The sequence below is a fragment of the Narcine bancroftii genome, chromosome 12 (assembly GCF_036971445.1).
Source record: "Narcine bancroftii isolate sNarBan1 chromosome 12, sNarBan1.hap1, whole genome shotgun sequence".
Lineage (NCBI taxonomy): Eukaryota > Metazoa > Chordata > Chondrichthyes > Torpediniformes > Narcinidae > Narcine > Narcine bancroftii.
Window position 1 is genome coordinate 34018527 of NC_091480.1, and position 16322 is coordinate 34034848.

The following is a 16322-nucleotide window of genomic DNA, read 5'->3' on the forward strand; positions in this document are numbered from 1 at the left end:
ACAAGGACTGCCTAAAGAAATCTCTTGGTGCCTGCCACATTGACCACCGCCAGTGGGCTGATAACGCCTCAAACCGTGCATCTTGGCGCCTCACAGTTTGGCGGGCAGCAGCCTCCTTTGAAGAAGACCGCAGAGCCCATCTCACTGACAAAAGGCAAAGGAGGAAAAACCCAACACCCAACCCCAACCAACCAATTTTCCCTTGCAACCGCTGCAATCGTGTCTGCCTGTCCCGCATCGGACTGGTCAGCCACAAACGAGCCTGCAGCTGACGTGGACTTTTTACCCCCTCCATAAATCTTCGTCCGCGAAGCCAAGCCAAAGAAGAAGACAACCTGGTGACACCCGGATGGCAGAGGGACTCATGCAATGCCTGCAGCCTATCCTTGTGCATAGACACGCAGGTGCAAGAGATGGCATTGGGGGAGTCGTTAAACTTCCCGGGGCGGTACTGGATGTCGTAGCTGTAAGTTGCCAGCGCGAGTCTCTAGCACAGGATCTTGTTGTTCTTGATCTTGCTCTTGTGGGTAGTGTTAAACATGAACACCATGGCCCACTGGTCCATGAGGAGGGTGAATCTCCTGCCGGTCAGGTAGCGGAGCCAGTGGCGGACCGCTTCCATAATCGCCTGGGCCTCCTTTTCAATGGCGGAATGCTCTAGCTCAGAGCCATGGAGGGTCCTGGAGAAGAAAGCAACCATTTGTTGAGGGTAGCAGCGAGGGCCACCTTGGAGGCATCGCTCTCCACCTGGAAGGGGGACCCCTCATCCACAGCCTGTATCGTGGCATCTGCGATGTCTTGCCTGATGCGATGAAGGCTGCCTGTGCCTCTGGTGGGAGGGGAAAGGTTGTAGTTTGGCCAGTGGGGGGACCTTGTCTGAGAAGCGAGGCACCCACTGCGAGTAATAAAAGGCCAAAGTATCTACGAGGGCCTTTAGGGTAGGGGGGAGAGGTAACTCCATTAATGGGTGCATCCTTTCTGGATCTGGGCCAATGACTCCATGGGCCACAATGTACCCCAGGATGGCGAGGCATGTGGTGCTAAACACACACTTCTCCTTGTTGTAAGTGAGGTTCAGCTCCCCGGCCGCCTAGAGGAATCTCTCCAGGTTAGCATCCTGGTCATGGCCGCAGATAGTGACGTTATCCAGATACGGGAAAGTTGCCTTCAGCTTGTGCCAGTCTATCATGCGATCCTTCTCCCACTGGAAAACGGAGATCCCATTCGTGACCCCAAAGGGAACTCGGCAGAACTGGTACAGGCGCCCATCTGCCTCAAAGGCAGTTTAGGGCTCATCCTTCGGGTGGATGGGGATTTGGTGATTCGCTGACTTCAGGTCAATCATGGAGAAAACCCAGTAGTGGGCTATCTCGTTGACCATGTTGGCGATCCTCGGCAGGGGGTAGGCGTCCAGCTGGGTGTACTGGTTAATGGTCTGGTTGTAATCCATGACCATCCTCGGCTTTCTTCCCCCTTTAATGAGCCAGGACTTGGGCTCTCCAAGGGATGTCACTGGGCTCTATGACACATTCCGCCAGGAGTCGCTGCACCTTTGCCTTGATGAAATCTCTGTCTGCGGCGTAATAGTGCCTACTTCTGGCGGCAATCGGCTTGCAGCCTAGCGCAAGATGTGGGAAGAGCACCGGTGAGGTGATGCACAATGTAGAGAGGTCGCAGGTTGGCCGGGGCTGGTAGGTTGGCGTGCTGTGTAATGTGAGTGGAGGTTGGGGCCCCCCGTAGGCAAGGTTGGCACTCTGTAGGTGGCACTGGAAATCTAGGCCCAGGAGGACTGTACGCAGAGTTTGGGCATGAGCAGGAGCCTGAACCCTGTGTAAGTCTCCCCTCCCACAGTTATATCGGCCGAGCAGTGCCCGAGAATACCAACATTCTTATCCTTGGCGGCGAGGGCGATCGAGTAGGTGGTGGGGTGGACTTTTAATCTCAAGGAGTGGGAATACTCGGGTGAATGAAGCTCTCGGTGCTGCCACTGTTAAACAGGCACTTCGTTACCTGCCCATTGACTTGCATGTCCATCATAGAGCGCCCGAGGTCGTGAGGGATGTCTCTGGTCTGCGTGGTGGCGGACAGGACCATCTCGGAGTCAGAGTCGTCAGTCTCTGGTTGTGCGCAGCGATTTATGGCATCCGGAGGCGTGGGGAGCGTCGGTAGGGCGGCCTGGTCATCGCCTATGTTGACCACGTCGACATCGGTCGTGGGGTGCGGCATGCAGTAGCCAATGGCATCTGGAGGCATGGGGAGTGTCAGTAAGGCAGCCTGGTCATCGCCCATGTTGACCACGTCGACATCGGTCATGGGGTGTGGCCTGCAGCAGCCGATGGCACCCGGAGGTGTGGGGAGCATCAATAGGGTGGCCTCATCACCACCCATGTTGACCACATCATTCTCAACGTCGTCAGGGGCCCTCCATGTCGGCCACTGCCTGGTCCAAGATGACAGCGGCACGTGGGGACCCGCTGCGTGGCTGACCTCCTTCCCCAGCTGTGTTTGCTGCACTGGGGGAAGTGACGTCATCGTGGTCTATGAGCTTGGGGCACACGCTGTGACTGTCGCTGGCGGGGCTGGATGTTGCACCGTCGAGGTCGTGGAAGGCGGAAGTCGTAGCGGGGACAATGGTGCTGGCCGGCACACGCACGTGGAGGGGTCCAGAGTGGAGGTGGGGAGGTCATAGAGGGCCACTGAGCCGCCGGCTGGTTTTGAGAGGCACACTTTCTTGCCTCATCGGGAACATACTGGTTTCTAGCTTGGCAGTTTTGGCATGATCATCAATCTGACCCACACCAGGACCCACAGTATTTACAGGGGCACCGGGCACCTGCCGCAGCGATGTTTTCTTCCCTAGCTCGGTCTGGGGCTGCAGCTGCAGTGTGAGAGAGCCATGAGGGAGCCTGGGGAAACCTGGAATCGAAGGCTTCGATGTGCAGGGCTGCCGCTTCCAGGGTTTGGACCACTTCCACTGTCTTGGTTAGGGCGTAGATATTGTCTTCCAGCAGCTTCTGCCGGATGGCCCTCAAGCATTGCCCTCGGACGAAGGCATCCAGGATCAGCCTCTCGACCTCCTCTGCATCTACCCCGGGTTCAGCCAGACACGGTTGAGCCAACTCTCGCTGGTGTCCCAGGTAAGACTCAGCCGTCCCCCTGGGTTGCTGGGCTCAGGTGTTCAGGAGGTACCTTGCACAGACCGCATTCATGGGGGGCTTGTACAAGTTCTCGAGAGTGTCCATTGCGCTCTTGTACGTGGAGCAGCCTTTGGTTGCCTGGAAGGCGTGAGGACTCAGCTTTGACCGGAGTAGGATCAACCTCTTCTGATCTGAGTCCAGGATGCTGCCTTCGTGTGCCTCGATGATTGCCTTAACCGCGTGCTGCCAGATCTCGAAGCATTACTGGGCTTCCGGGTGGTGTGGGTCAACTTCGAGGCTCCCTGCGCTCATGAGCTTTTCCATGGCAGCTGTGGGAATATTTTGTGGATTAAGTTGTGGTGCGCTGTAAGCCAGAATCAGACACACACAAGGTAAAGACTGTACAACAGGCTTTAATCCACAAAGACTTCCACAGAGCCAGGCTGGCTGTAGGTGCAGTAATTCTGTGTGAGCTTCGGGAGGCCGGCACAGACTTATATCCCGGAGGGTGATTGACACCCAACCGGGTGGGTCTTGATCCCTTCAGGCCAACTGATTGACAGCCAGCCAGGTGTTGTCCTGTCCCCTTACACTCCTGCAGGTACAGGTGTTTCCCCCTGCAGTAGGCCGGTGGTGTACCACCACAATTACAAGCATTTAAAATCACCAAGAAATACAACCAATATTCTCTGTACCCCAGCCTTAGCTACAAACAGATTTGATCAGTCATTAGCGCACCATTGTTGTGAACATCAGATGCACTCATTTGGTTGCATGAGACAATAAGATTGAGAATTCAGTGTTTTATTTACCATTGTCTTTTATTGGCTGACCTTTCAATCTTTAAGGAGATGTGTAGCAGCCTGTGAACCGAGACACGGCCTGGCTCCCAAAATGACTGGCAAACAGGGCGATTGCGAGGGCCCTGCAGGGACCAACAGCTGTCCTGTTTGACCTCCCACATGGCGGGTAACAGCAGGCAATGGTGGGAACGCCAGCCAGTCAGAGGTGCTGCGATGATGTCACTCCTGTCACCAGAGGCAGGGAGTGAATATAAGCAGAGCCGGCTGTGGAGTAAATCAGCCTTCGTCCTCGACTCGACTGTGTGTGTGCCATTTTTCCTCCACACCTCATGTAGCGCGCTTGCTACATTGGTGACCCCAGCAAGTTCAACTGGCGGTTGGACCCGAAGATGTTGGACCTAGCAGCTCTCCACATAGTCTTGCTAAAGCTGCCAATGTTCTGGGCATCGCAGCCACACGTGTGGTTTGAACAGGCCGAGGCCCAGTTCCACCTTCAACCGATCATTGCCAATGACACCCGCTACTACTATGTAGTGAGCTCATTCGACCAGGACATGGTAGCAAGGGTCGTCAATTTCCTATGGCAGCCTCCAGAGCAAGGCAAATAGGAAGCCCTCAAAGAGCTACTAATTCTCACTTTTGGACTGTTGGTTGCATGTGGACAGTTTGGGGACAGGCCCCCATCCACCCTGAAGAGCGAGATGCTCACACTCGCCGAGGGGCACATGCCTGCTCTTTGAGCAGATGTTCCTGACCATTAACACCACCAAGTGTCAGTTCAGGCGGGACACAAATGAATTCCTGGGGCATCGTATTGAAAGGTACAGGGCAAATCCATTGCCGAGAAGGTGGAGGCCGTTTGGCGGTTCACCAAACCTCGAACTGAGAAGGGGCTGCAGGAGTTCGCCAGTATAATTAACTACCACTATCGATTCATACCAGCAACAACTGAGAACATGCGCGCCTTTTTGCGCTCATGGCAATGTGCAAACTCACATATTATCACCTGCCCAGACTTTTGACACAGCACAGTGTAGGTTCAGCCACATTCACGTCGATGCTGTGGGGCCGCTACCACAGTTTCCTTGGGGAGAGATACCTTCTCACTATGGTTGACCACTCTATGAGGTGGTTAGAGGTGGTCCCGATGGCTGACACAACCATGGAGACCTGCATCAGTGCACTAATCCACAACTGGGTGTCCAGGTTCAGAGTTCAGAACATCTCACCTCCAACAGGGAAGCACAGCTTACCTCAGGAATCTGGGTGGCACTAGCCAAACAGTTGGGAACCCAACTCCAGAATACCACGGCTTATCACCTGTTGGCCAACAGATTGGTGGAGGGGTTTCACAGACACTTAAAAACAGCCTTGATGGTCCAGCTCAAGGGGCCCAACTGGGCCTTGGGTTCTTCTGGGCACTGCGCCGAAAGAGGACTTTAATGACTCCACAGCAGAAATGGTCTACGATGCACCCTTGTTAATCCCGGGGGAGTTTTTGGCTGCCTCCAAGGATCCAGACAACCTTACAAATGCACTGAAACAGCTGATGGAAGGACTGGGTAGCCTAGCCTCTCCACAGTCTTGGCTGCATGGGCAGCCCAAATCTTTCATCCCCAAAGACATGTTTTTGTGTGAAGGGGAGCACCCCAGGCACCCTTCCAATAGTCATGTGGGGGCCATACAGAGTTATCAGGCATAATGGGTTAACATCTGTATTGGACATTGCCAGCAAAGAGGAAACTTTCACTCTTGACCACCTGAAACTGGCCCATGTAAACATTAGCCAACCAGTTGAGACTCAGCCCCCACGATCAGAGGTAGGCCACCCAAAGTGGCAGCGGACACTCCAATTGCCAGTTCTGGCAGAGGGGGGGGAGAAGTTATGCAGCGGCCCACAAACCATCGCGACTCAGCTCACAAAATGGCTGGCGAACGCAGTGATTGTGGGGGCCCTGCAGGGACCCATGGCTGTCGTCTGACATGTCCTCCTGCAAAGCAGGAAATGGCAGGCAATGGCGGGAACGCTGATGTCACTCCTGTTGTCAGAGGCAGGGAGTGAATATAAACAGAGCTGGCAGAGCAATAAATCAGTCTTCAACCTCGACTTGACTGTAAACGCGTTGGGAAGCTGTTGGAGTCGATAGTCAAGGATGAGGTTACAGATACCTAGAGACACATGACAAGATAGGCATAAGTCAGCGTGGTTTCCTTAAAGGAAAATCATGCCTGATAAACCAAATGCAATTTTTTGAGATCACAAGTAGCATAGACAGGGAAGATGTAATGGATATTGTATACTTGGATTTTCAAAAGGCCTTCGACAAGGTGCCACACATGCTGAACAAGACGAGAGCCCATAGAATTACAGGAAGGTTACTAGCATGGGTAGAGCATTGGCTGAGAGGCAGGAAACAGAGAGTGGGAAAAGAGGGATTCTATTTCTGGTTGGCTATCTGTTACTAGTGTTCTGCAGGGGTCAGTGGAGGGGCCGCTTCATTTTACTTTGTATAGAAATGATCTTGATTATGGAATAGATGGCTTTATGGCTAAATTTGCAAATGATGCCAAAACAGGTTGTAGGGTGTGTGGTGCTGAGGACACAGAAAGGCTGCAAAGAGATTTGGATAGATTGGGCAAAGGGATGGAGGATGAAATACAATGTGGGGAAAGTGTATGGTCATTCACTTTGGTAGAAAAAATAGATGGGCAGACAACTATTTATATAGGGAGAAAATTCAAAATTCTGAGGTGCAAAGGGACTTGGGAGCCCATGTGCAAGATACCCTAAAGGTGAGTTGGTGGTGAAGAAGGTGAATGCGGTGTTACCACGTGTTTCTAGAGGATCAGCATGTAAGAGCAGGGATGTAATGTTGAGAATCTACAGGGCATGGTGAGACCTCACTTGGAGTAGTGTGTACAGCTTTGGGCACCTTATTTGAGAATGGATGTGCTGTATTGGAGGGATTTCACAGAAGATTTACTTGAATGATACCAGAAATGAAAGGCTAGCGTGTGAGAAACGTTTGTAAGTTCTTGGACTGTACTTGTCGGAGTACAGGAGGATGAGGGGGGACTTCATAGAGACATTTCAAATGCTGACAGATTGGTTCCCATGGTAAAGGAGTCCAGAACAAGAGGGCACAACAAAATAAAAGGGTATCAACTTCAAACAGAGATATAGAGACGTTTATTTAGCCAGGGGGTCGTGAGTCTGTGGAACGTTGCCACAGGCAGCTGTTGAAGCGAGGTTGATGGGCGTATTTAAGGCAGAGATTGATAGGTATTTGATTAGTCAGAGCACCAAGGGTTACGGGGAGAAGGACGGGGGGTGGGGGTGTGGAAGAATGGATCAGCTCAGGATAAAGTGGTGGAGCAGACTCAATGGGCCAATTGGCCCACTTCTGCTCCTCTATCTTGTGAAGGACAGGTTGGATTAGGTTATTTCAGAGCATAGCTCATACATTGCTCAAACTGCCATCTGTCATACATAGATCATCTGAGGTGTCCTCCTTCTTTAAAAAAAATGGCTTCCCCTCTACCACCATCAACTCAGCCCTTGCCTGCATATCCTCAATAGCCCGCACATCTGTCCTGGCCCCCTCTGCCCCTGGACATAACAAAACCAGGATTCCCCTTGTCTTCACTCTCACCAGCCCACCAGCCTCCACATCCAACAATTACCCTACATGATCCCACCACCAGACATAGCTTCCCCTCTCTTCATTCATCATCCTTCCATAGGGACTCCTTCCTCCATGACTCCCTTGTCCACTCATCCCTTCCTACTAATCTCCCCCACGTTAACTTCCTCCATGACAGCAAGTGTTCATACCACCATTTGGGGCCTCAAACCATCCTTCCAAGCAAAGCAACACTTCACTTGAATCTGTGGGACTCATCTACTGCATCTGGTGCTCCCGTAGTGGCCATCTCTACATCAGAGAACCTGGATGCAGACTGGGAAATCATTTTGCTGAGCCCTTGTGGCAGCTGCGTATTTACCTGTGTTGGGAGCAGTGCCAACTGCTGACATATCCAGGGTGATGCACGGGTGTAGTAGCGTGCATGCGCAGGCCAGTTCAGATGTGAACATTGTGATGGATCTCAGACACAGGAGGAGGAGATTGAGAGCATCAAAATCACCCGTGTGGTGGAGAGCCAATGAAAAGGTCAGAGGGAGATGGCTGGATGGTGTTTGGTGGGATGAAGAATTAATGTGGTGGCTGAAAATAAAAAGAGTTGACTCCATTTTGTACTGAAGAACAAGTATGTGTATACTTTGGATTGTGTGTATACCAGGTGAATTATAGCAGCTACACTGGTCTCCCAGTGGCCAACCATTTCAATTCTATGTACCTCTCCCTCGCTGACATGTCAGTCCATGGCTTCTCCAGTTTCTGCTAGGCCATTCCCCATTCTTCTTCTCTTCCCTACCCCTCCATCTCCTTTCATCCAGCTCTCCACCCCTTTCTCTCTCCATTCACAGTTGTACCCTCCTTCCCTTATCCACCTTTATGATCTCTTGCCTGTGGCCCAGTGCTCCTCCCCCTGCCTGAACCCCCACCATTTGCCTACATTTTTGCTCATACCTTGATGAAAAGCTGAAACCTGAAATGTTGGCTGTGTATCTTTGCTATATAAAGAACACTGTTTGACCTGCTGTTTCTTCGTCATTGTCATAAATAGCTTTGTATTGATGCTGTTTGAAGAGAAAATTTCATCAAAATAAACAGACAAACAATGCCTTAAACATTTATAATTGTGGAAACACACATGAGCCATTAAAATTTCTATTCTTAAGTCACAGAACAGATGCATAAATATGGTTAAATCTGGTGTTTAATTTTTTTATTATTTAAATTTAGACATACAATTCGGCCTGATGAGTCCGGCCGCCCAATTTACACCCCATTAACCTACACTCCAGTACATTTTTGAGGGATGGGAGGAAACCAGAGCCCCCAGAGAAAACCATGGGGATAACGTAAAACTCCTCACAGACAGCGCGGGATTCGAACCCAGGTCTGGTGCTGATCTCTGGCACTGGAAAGGCGTTGCACTAATCATTATGCCAAGTGGGCCACATTATAAAATACTGTTGTCCAATATAGTGGACTTGAGGAAATTACAGATACTGGGATGTTGACAATGCCATATCCATCAGAATAAATGCAAACTACACTTGTGTATATAACATTATGACAACTCAACTTTTTAATATACCTTAGGTGACAGCTAACACCCCATTATAATGACCACACTGCATTAATGTGCTACTTTGAACAGTGACAATTGATATTCGCTATCTGGCAGGATTTAGGATCATCAAACCACACCAGCTAACTATTACAGCAGGCTTGTTTATTTTGGATCAGACCTCGCTGGTTTACTCAGTTGGTGTTGTGATTTTATTACAAAATGAAGAAAAAAAATGCAGTTCGCTACATCATTCTGAAAACAGATTATGTGGTTCCTGCCATGGGTAATAGGTTTTAGATCTGTAGCCAGTATGAAAAGGTTATTCATATTTTCTCTGTACTTGCATGAAAATCAGATTTTGACCTGGTGGAGATATATCTAATGTTAAATCAAGACATGGATCAAAGGTGTTTAAAAAGCTGTCTTCGTGTGCTTATGTGGCGATGGTGGGGGGTGGGGGGGGGAGGGGAGGGTGTAGTTGTCTTGATGTAGCACCAGCAATAACCCATACAATATGCATGTGATTATTCACTTTGTTTAATCATTTATGGAGCCTTCAGAGAAATGAACTTGCAATTCATAAAATAAATATAGTCTTTGGTTTGCATTTCTGTGAAAGTGTGTGTTTAAAATCCAAACTACAATTAATGTTTTGTTGACAAAAATCTCTGGTGATGGGTGGGGTAGGGGAGGATGGTGGAACATTTGCGATTGGGGTGGGAACGTGATGGTAAAGTCTGGAAATGAACCTGTGTTCATGTGTCAGCTACTTTCCGCCTCAGGAAATGACACCAACATTATTTCCATGTCAGCAGTTAAATAGCAATGTATTCATCATCTGTACAATGCTTTTGAGACTTTTCAAGTGTTCTTTATATGAGAATGAATTGCTGTGTTTGGGGGCCAGCAATTATTTATGCAAGCTCGATTACACGCAGTGTTGACTCCAGACCTCTTGAAGTCACGTCATTTAATTATTTAAATTAAATATGGGGAATAATGTCTGTCATGAATATTATCCTCATTCTATCATTCAGCACCTCCATGTGAAATACAACTAAATAAAGGCCTGAAAGTGGCAAGAGTACAGGGAACATATACTCTAGGGCAGCTATTTTTTTTTTGGCTATGGCTCCCTTAGGACTCTGCTCAAGGTTTAGGGTCCCCCTTCCCTGTAAAGCAGTCAAGTTTTGGCATCTACCATATTTCTCTCCTACTGACGATGAAAAAAAAAATATTACGGGAGGTGAAAAGAACGAAAGGCTTTTACTTAATTGTGCAGTGGCCCTCAGGCGGGGAGGTGGGGGGGGGGGGGGGGAAGGAGAGGTGACACAGGGACCCTGTTGAGAATAGTTGCTCTAGTCTCTAGAGGATCTTAATAATGACCATTTGTTTTCCTCTTCTCATAGTGTACCTTCTGGATCAAGGATGGCTTAATAGTGATGCCACTGACCAAGCTATTCAAGTCAAGATGTAACTGGCAAATTGGGACCTTGCTATCGGAATCAGTGAGCACTGCTTGATGTCATTGAGCCATCTTCATCCTGAGAACATTCTGTATATAAGAGGGATTAAGGACAAATTAAAAACAAGTTCCATAGCTCGCTTCAAGTGACTGGTTCAAATTGGGAGTGTCGGAGCTTTCTGGGAGAATATTCAGGTATACCTAAAATGATAACCCTTTAGCAAAAGCAGCAAGAGGTAGTCAAAGTTCTGCACCAGCCTATCACATAGAGCATTTGACTAAAAGGGGAAGAAAATTCCATGAACATCCTTTCTTTGAATAAGAGTGAATCTTTGCATGAGTGCAAAAGACTTTGCTTGCTAGAACTGATCACTCTTTTCCCTCTGCCATGGTCCTGACCACTTTAGCTGCCATTCTTCCATCAATGTATCAAAGGCAACTGGGATTTGACAACCCTCCACTTATAGCATTGGAGACGAAGTATGCAAACTGTGTCAATGCTACACATCAGAGCCACAAGGCTGTGACTTGGACATCAAAGATTTGGAATGCTTTTGTCTCCATGTTGACTGTCTTGAGTTTCATTGGAATTGTGGTCTACCTGGCAAGTGAAGGTTATTCAATTGTAGTTCTGCTTGTGCCTGAAAATTTAGCCCATCTAGCCCATGAGCACCCAATTAGACCCAATTAACCCACAACCCCCAATTCATTTTGAAGGGTGGGAGCATCCAGAGGAAACCAATGTAGACACAGGAAGAACATACAAACTCCTTACAGACAGCAAGGGATTTGAATCCCAGACCTGATCGCAGGCTCGGTAACAGTATAGGCTGGGACAATTATACTTCAGAGCAGAGGTATGATTTTCTTATATGCGATATTAAGGAAAATTCCAGTATCCCCGGTGACTGCATCTGTGGCAGGTGTGCTCAACTACAGCTCCTGACTGTGTCAAGGAATTGGAGCTGGAGTTGGATGAACTCAGGATCACCGAGGTGGCTGAGAGGATCATGGGATCATGAATTATGTGGTCAAACCAAAGGTGCAGCCTGCAAGTTAGCTGGGTGAACACTGGGAAAGGTTAAGAGCCAGAGGTAGACTAAAGAGTCTACCATTGGATACTCTTGAGGGAATGACCCTTCAGGGGGAAGCAGCAGCATCAATGCCAGTGAAACCACAACAGGCCCTGAGGCTCTCGGCAGGAAAGGATGGACTCAATAATTAGAGGTTCCGACAGGAGGTCCAGACCCTGCAAACAAAACGCCAGGATCGTATGATGCCTGCCTGATGCCAAGGTCAAGCAAGCCTCTGAGCAGTTGCAGAATTTTCTCAAGGGGTTAGGGAAGCAGCCAGAGATGGTTGTGCATGTTGGGCTCAACAACATAGGTGGGAAAGGATTACAGTTGCAGAGTGAATAGTGGGAGTTAAGAAACAAAGCAGGGCCTTAATGTAGTAATCTCTGGATTACTCCCAGTGCCATATTTTATTAAGGTTCGAAATAAAAACAAATAGGTTTGACGAATGTATAGCTGAGGAGCAAGGGGAGAGATTTGGATTCTTTTATCATCGGGATTTTTTTCTGGGGCAGAATATACAAGAGGGGTGGATTGCACCTGAATTGGAAAGTGACTAATATCCTGGCAGGTAGATTTGCTGGTGCTACTCAAGAGGATTTAAACTAAATTAGCAGGAAGGTGGGACCCAGAGCAGAGATAGATGAGATGTTGGGAACATATACTATAGTGAAAGAAAGCATGGCAAAGGGAGAGGAAGTGGTTTAAATTGTATTTATATCAGGGCAAGAGGCTTAACGGGTAAGGTAGACAAACTCAGGGCAAGGAATGGCTTGGTGTCTGGGATAATATAGCTAAAACAGACACATGGCTGATAAGGGCAAGACTGGCAGCACAGTATTCCAGGGTATAAAAGCAATAGGCACAATAGAGGCGTATGGAGGGAGGGGTGCCTTTTTCAGAAAGAAAAATATTGAAAAGAGAATATTCTTGTGGGATCATCCATTGAAGCGATATGGGTAGAATGTTGAAATAAGAAGGAAATTATTAATTTGATGGGACTTAATTGTAGCCCCCCGATAATCAACAGGAATTGGAGGAACAGATCTGTTGGGAGGTCACAGATAGCTGAAAGGATGACAGTAATATTACTGGGATATTTTTCTTCCCAAATATTGACTGAGACACCCTAGTGCCAGGGACTTGGGGTGGAATTTGTTTAACGTGTCCAAGAATCTTTCCTAAATGGATATCTTTCTTTGGCTTGGCTTCGCGGACGAAGATTTATGGAGGGGGTAAAAAGTCCACGTCAGCTGCAGGCTCGTTTGTGGCTGACAAGTCCGATGCGGGACAGGCAGACACGATTGCAGCGGTTGCAAGGGAAAATTTGTTGGTTGGGGTTGGGTGTTGGGTTTTTCCTCCTTTGCCTTTTGTCAGTGAGGTGGGCTCTGCGGTCTTCTTCAAAGGAGGTTGCAGCCCGCCAAACTGTGAGGCGCCAAGATGCACGGTTTGAGGCGTTATCAGCCTACTGGCAGTGGTCAATGTGGCAGGCACCAAGAGATTTCTTTAGGCGGTCCTTGTACCTTTTCTTTGGTGCACCTCTGTCACGGTGGCCAGTGGAGAGCTCGCCATATAACACGATCTTGGGAAGGCGATGGTCCTCCATTCTGGAGACGTGACCCATCCAGCGCAGCTGGATCTTCAGCAGCGTGGACTCAATGCTGTCGACCTCTGCCATCTCGAGTACTTCGACGTTAGGGGTGTAAGCGCTCCAATGGATGTTGAGGATGGAGCGGAGACAACGCTGGTGGAAGCGTTCTAGGAGCCGTAGGTGGTGCCGGTAGAGGACCCATGATTCGGAGCCGAACAGGAGTGTGGGTATGACAACGGCTCTGTATACGCTTATCTTTGTGAGGTTTTTCAGTTGGTTGTTTTTCCAGACTCTTTTGTGTAGTCTTCCAAGCTTTGTTGGGACCAAGGTAAACTGCCTCAGGATCTTCGTGATGCCACCATCATCACCCTGTACAAAAACAAAGGCGAGAAATCAGACTGCTCAAACTACAGGGGAATCACGTTGCTCTCCATTGCAGGCAAAATCTTCGCTAGGATTCTACTAAATAGAATAATACCTAGTGTCGCCGAGAATATTCTCCCAGAATCACAGTGCGGCTTTCGCGCAAACAGAGGAACCACTGACATGGTCTTTGCCCTCAGACAGCTCCAAGAAAAGTGCAGAGAACAAAACAAAGGACTCTACATCACCTTTGTTGACCTCACCAAAGCCTTCGACACCGTGAGCAGGAAAGGGCTTTGGCAAATACTAGCGCGCATCGGATGTCCCCCAAAGTTCCTCAACATGATTATCCAACTGCACGAAAACCAACAAGGTCGGGTCAGATACAGCAATGAGCTCTCTGAACCCTTCTCCATTAACAATGGCGTGAAGCAAGGCTGTGTTCTCGCACCAACCCTCTTTTCAATCTTTTTCAGCATGATGCTGAACCAAGCCATGAAAGACCCCAACAATGAAGATGCTGTTTACATCCGGTACCGCACGGATGGCAGTCTCTTCAATCTGAGGCGCCTGCAAGCTCACACCAAGACACAAGAGAAACTTGTCCGTGAACTACTCTTTGCAGATGATGCCGCTTTAGTTGCCCATTCAGAGCCAGCTCTTCAGCGCTTGACGTCCTGCTTTGCGGAAACTGCCAAAATGTTTGGCCTGGAAGTCAGCCTGAAGAAAACGGAGGTCCTCCATCAGCCAGCTCCCCACCATGACTACCAGCCCCCCCACATCTCCATCGGGCACACAAAACTCAAAACGGTCAACCAGTTTACCTATCTCGGCTGCACCATTTCATCAGATGCAAGGATCGACAATGAGATAGACAACAGACTCGCCAAGGCAAATAGCGCCTTTGGAAGACTACACAAAAGAGTCTGGAAAAACAACCAACTGAAAAACCTCACAAAGATAAATGGATATATTGAAGGTTCTATTGGAGAGTGCACAATTCTGGACCTCCTCTGAGGAAATAAGGTGGGGCAAGTTCCCTCAGAGGAGAAATATAGTTGTGGAGAATAGTTGTGAATGGCTCAGTTAGCAGAGTGGCTGGAGCAATGTTATTACCAGAGCTAGCAACCCATGTTTAAATCCAGCAATGTCCGTGTGGAGCTTGTGCATTCTCCTGTGACCTGTGTGGAAACTTAGATTTCCTCACAGTCTCCAAAAATCTATCGGGTTGGCAGCTTAACTGGTGTACAGTAATTGGTCTGTATGGGTTTCATGGGCCGATGGGGCCATCTAACATACTGTGTTGTTAAAAGTAAAACACAATTAGAATAGGTTTGGGCCTCTAGTTCCTAAATTGAGGCAAGGCCAATTTTGGAGGCATTTGGTGGGAGGTTGATTGGAAGTGGTTCTCTGGTGAGAATTTTTTTAAAAGTGAGAGAAGAAAGTTCCGGTTTTTGTTCTTGTTTCCGTGAATGACATGGTAGGCCGGATTTGGGAACCCTGGAAGATGAAGATCATTGAGTCCCTGGTTAGGTAAAAAGAGACATACGAGAACTTGCAGCAGGCAAAGCGATCAGTGAGAACACTTTAAAGGGAAATCAGAAAGGCAAAGAGAAAAATAAAAATGACATGGATCTGGCAGGCAAGATAAAGGTAGGATTTTAAGTGAATATTTATCATTACCAGAGTGGGAAGATCATGAAAGCTACGGAAATGAAACAAATAAGATGCAATCTCATGGACCAAATACCAAGTATCAACAAGGAGTTGGCAGCCTTGGAGTGGGTTAAGGTGGAGAAATCCCTCAGCTATGTCTAAATTCATCCTTGGACCTCGTGGGTAGCTCAGGAAGAAATTGTGGAGGCTCTTGAAATGATATTAACATCCTATTTAGCCTCAGGTGAAGTGATGGAAGTCTGGGGCTGGTTAAAAAAGTATTTAGATGAATACTTGCATTTACAACTATAGAGCATATAGTGGAAAGTGGGATAAGTACCGTCAGAGAGCAGCAGCAATCATCAAGGATCTACACGACCCAGCACACGCTCTGGTCTCGCTGCTTCCATCAGGAAAGAGGTGTCAGTGCCACAAGACTCGCACCATCAGGTTCAGGAACAGCTGCTGCTCCCCCACTATCAGACTCCTCAACGACAAATTCAATCCGAGACTCATTTAAAGACTCCTCGTGCACTTTGATTAAAAAAAAATTTCTCTGTATTGCACATTTTGTTTACATTTGGTATCTGTTTACAGTTCATTTATTTACATGTATACGCTATGTAGTTTTTTTTTGCACTGCCAATTAGTGGTAATTCTGATGCGCCCACAGAAAAAAGAATCTCAGGGTTGTGTCATGTATATACTCTGACAATAAATATTAAGAACAGATAAATACCGGTACTTAATGGGCTAAATGGCTATATGGCATCTGCAAATCAACCTTTCTCAATCACCAACATGCCTGTAAATAAATGATAATCTCTTTAAATTGCTTTGGTGTGGGTTTGGGTAGGGAAGGTGTTTGTAAGCGATAGCCTATATACAATTGGTATTAGGAGAATCCTCGCAGTTTATTTTGGCAGGGCGAGCATTGAATGGAGATTGACATGTATGCACAGGGCATACTTCCACTGTGCTATTTACCAAGTAGGGTGTATATGATCTGCAAAGGAACTGAGAGGAAATTGG

At 48.2% G+C, this 16322-nt stretch overlaps 1 long non-coding RNA gene across 2 annotated transcripts in view; it reads left to right on the top strand.

The window, feature by feature from the left end:
* Positions 1-16322, top strand: part of LOC138746971 (uncharacterized) — a 39697-nt gene that overhangs the window by 18108 nt on the left and 5267 nt on the right. For both annotated transcript variants that reach the window (XR_011347215.1, XR_011347216.1), the window contains exon 2: positions 10552-10802. This is a non-coding gene — a long non-coding RNA (uncharacterized lncRNA). The remainder of the gene's footprint in view (positions 1-10551; positions 10803-16322) is intronic.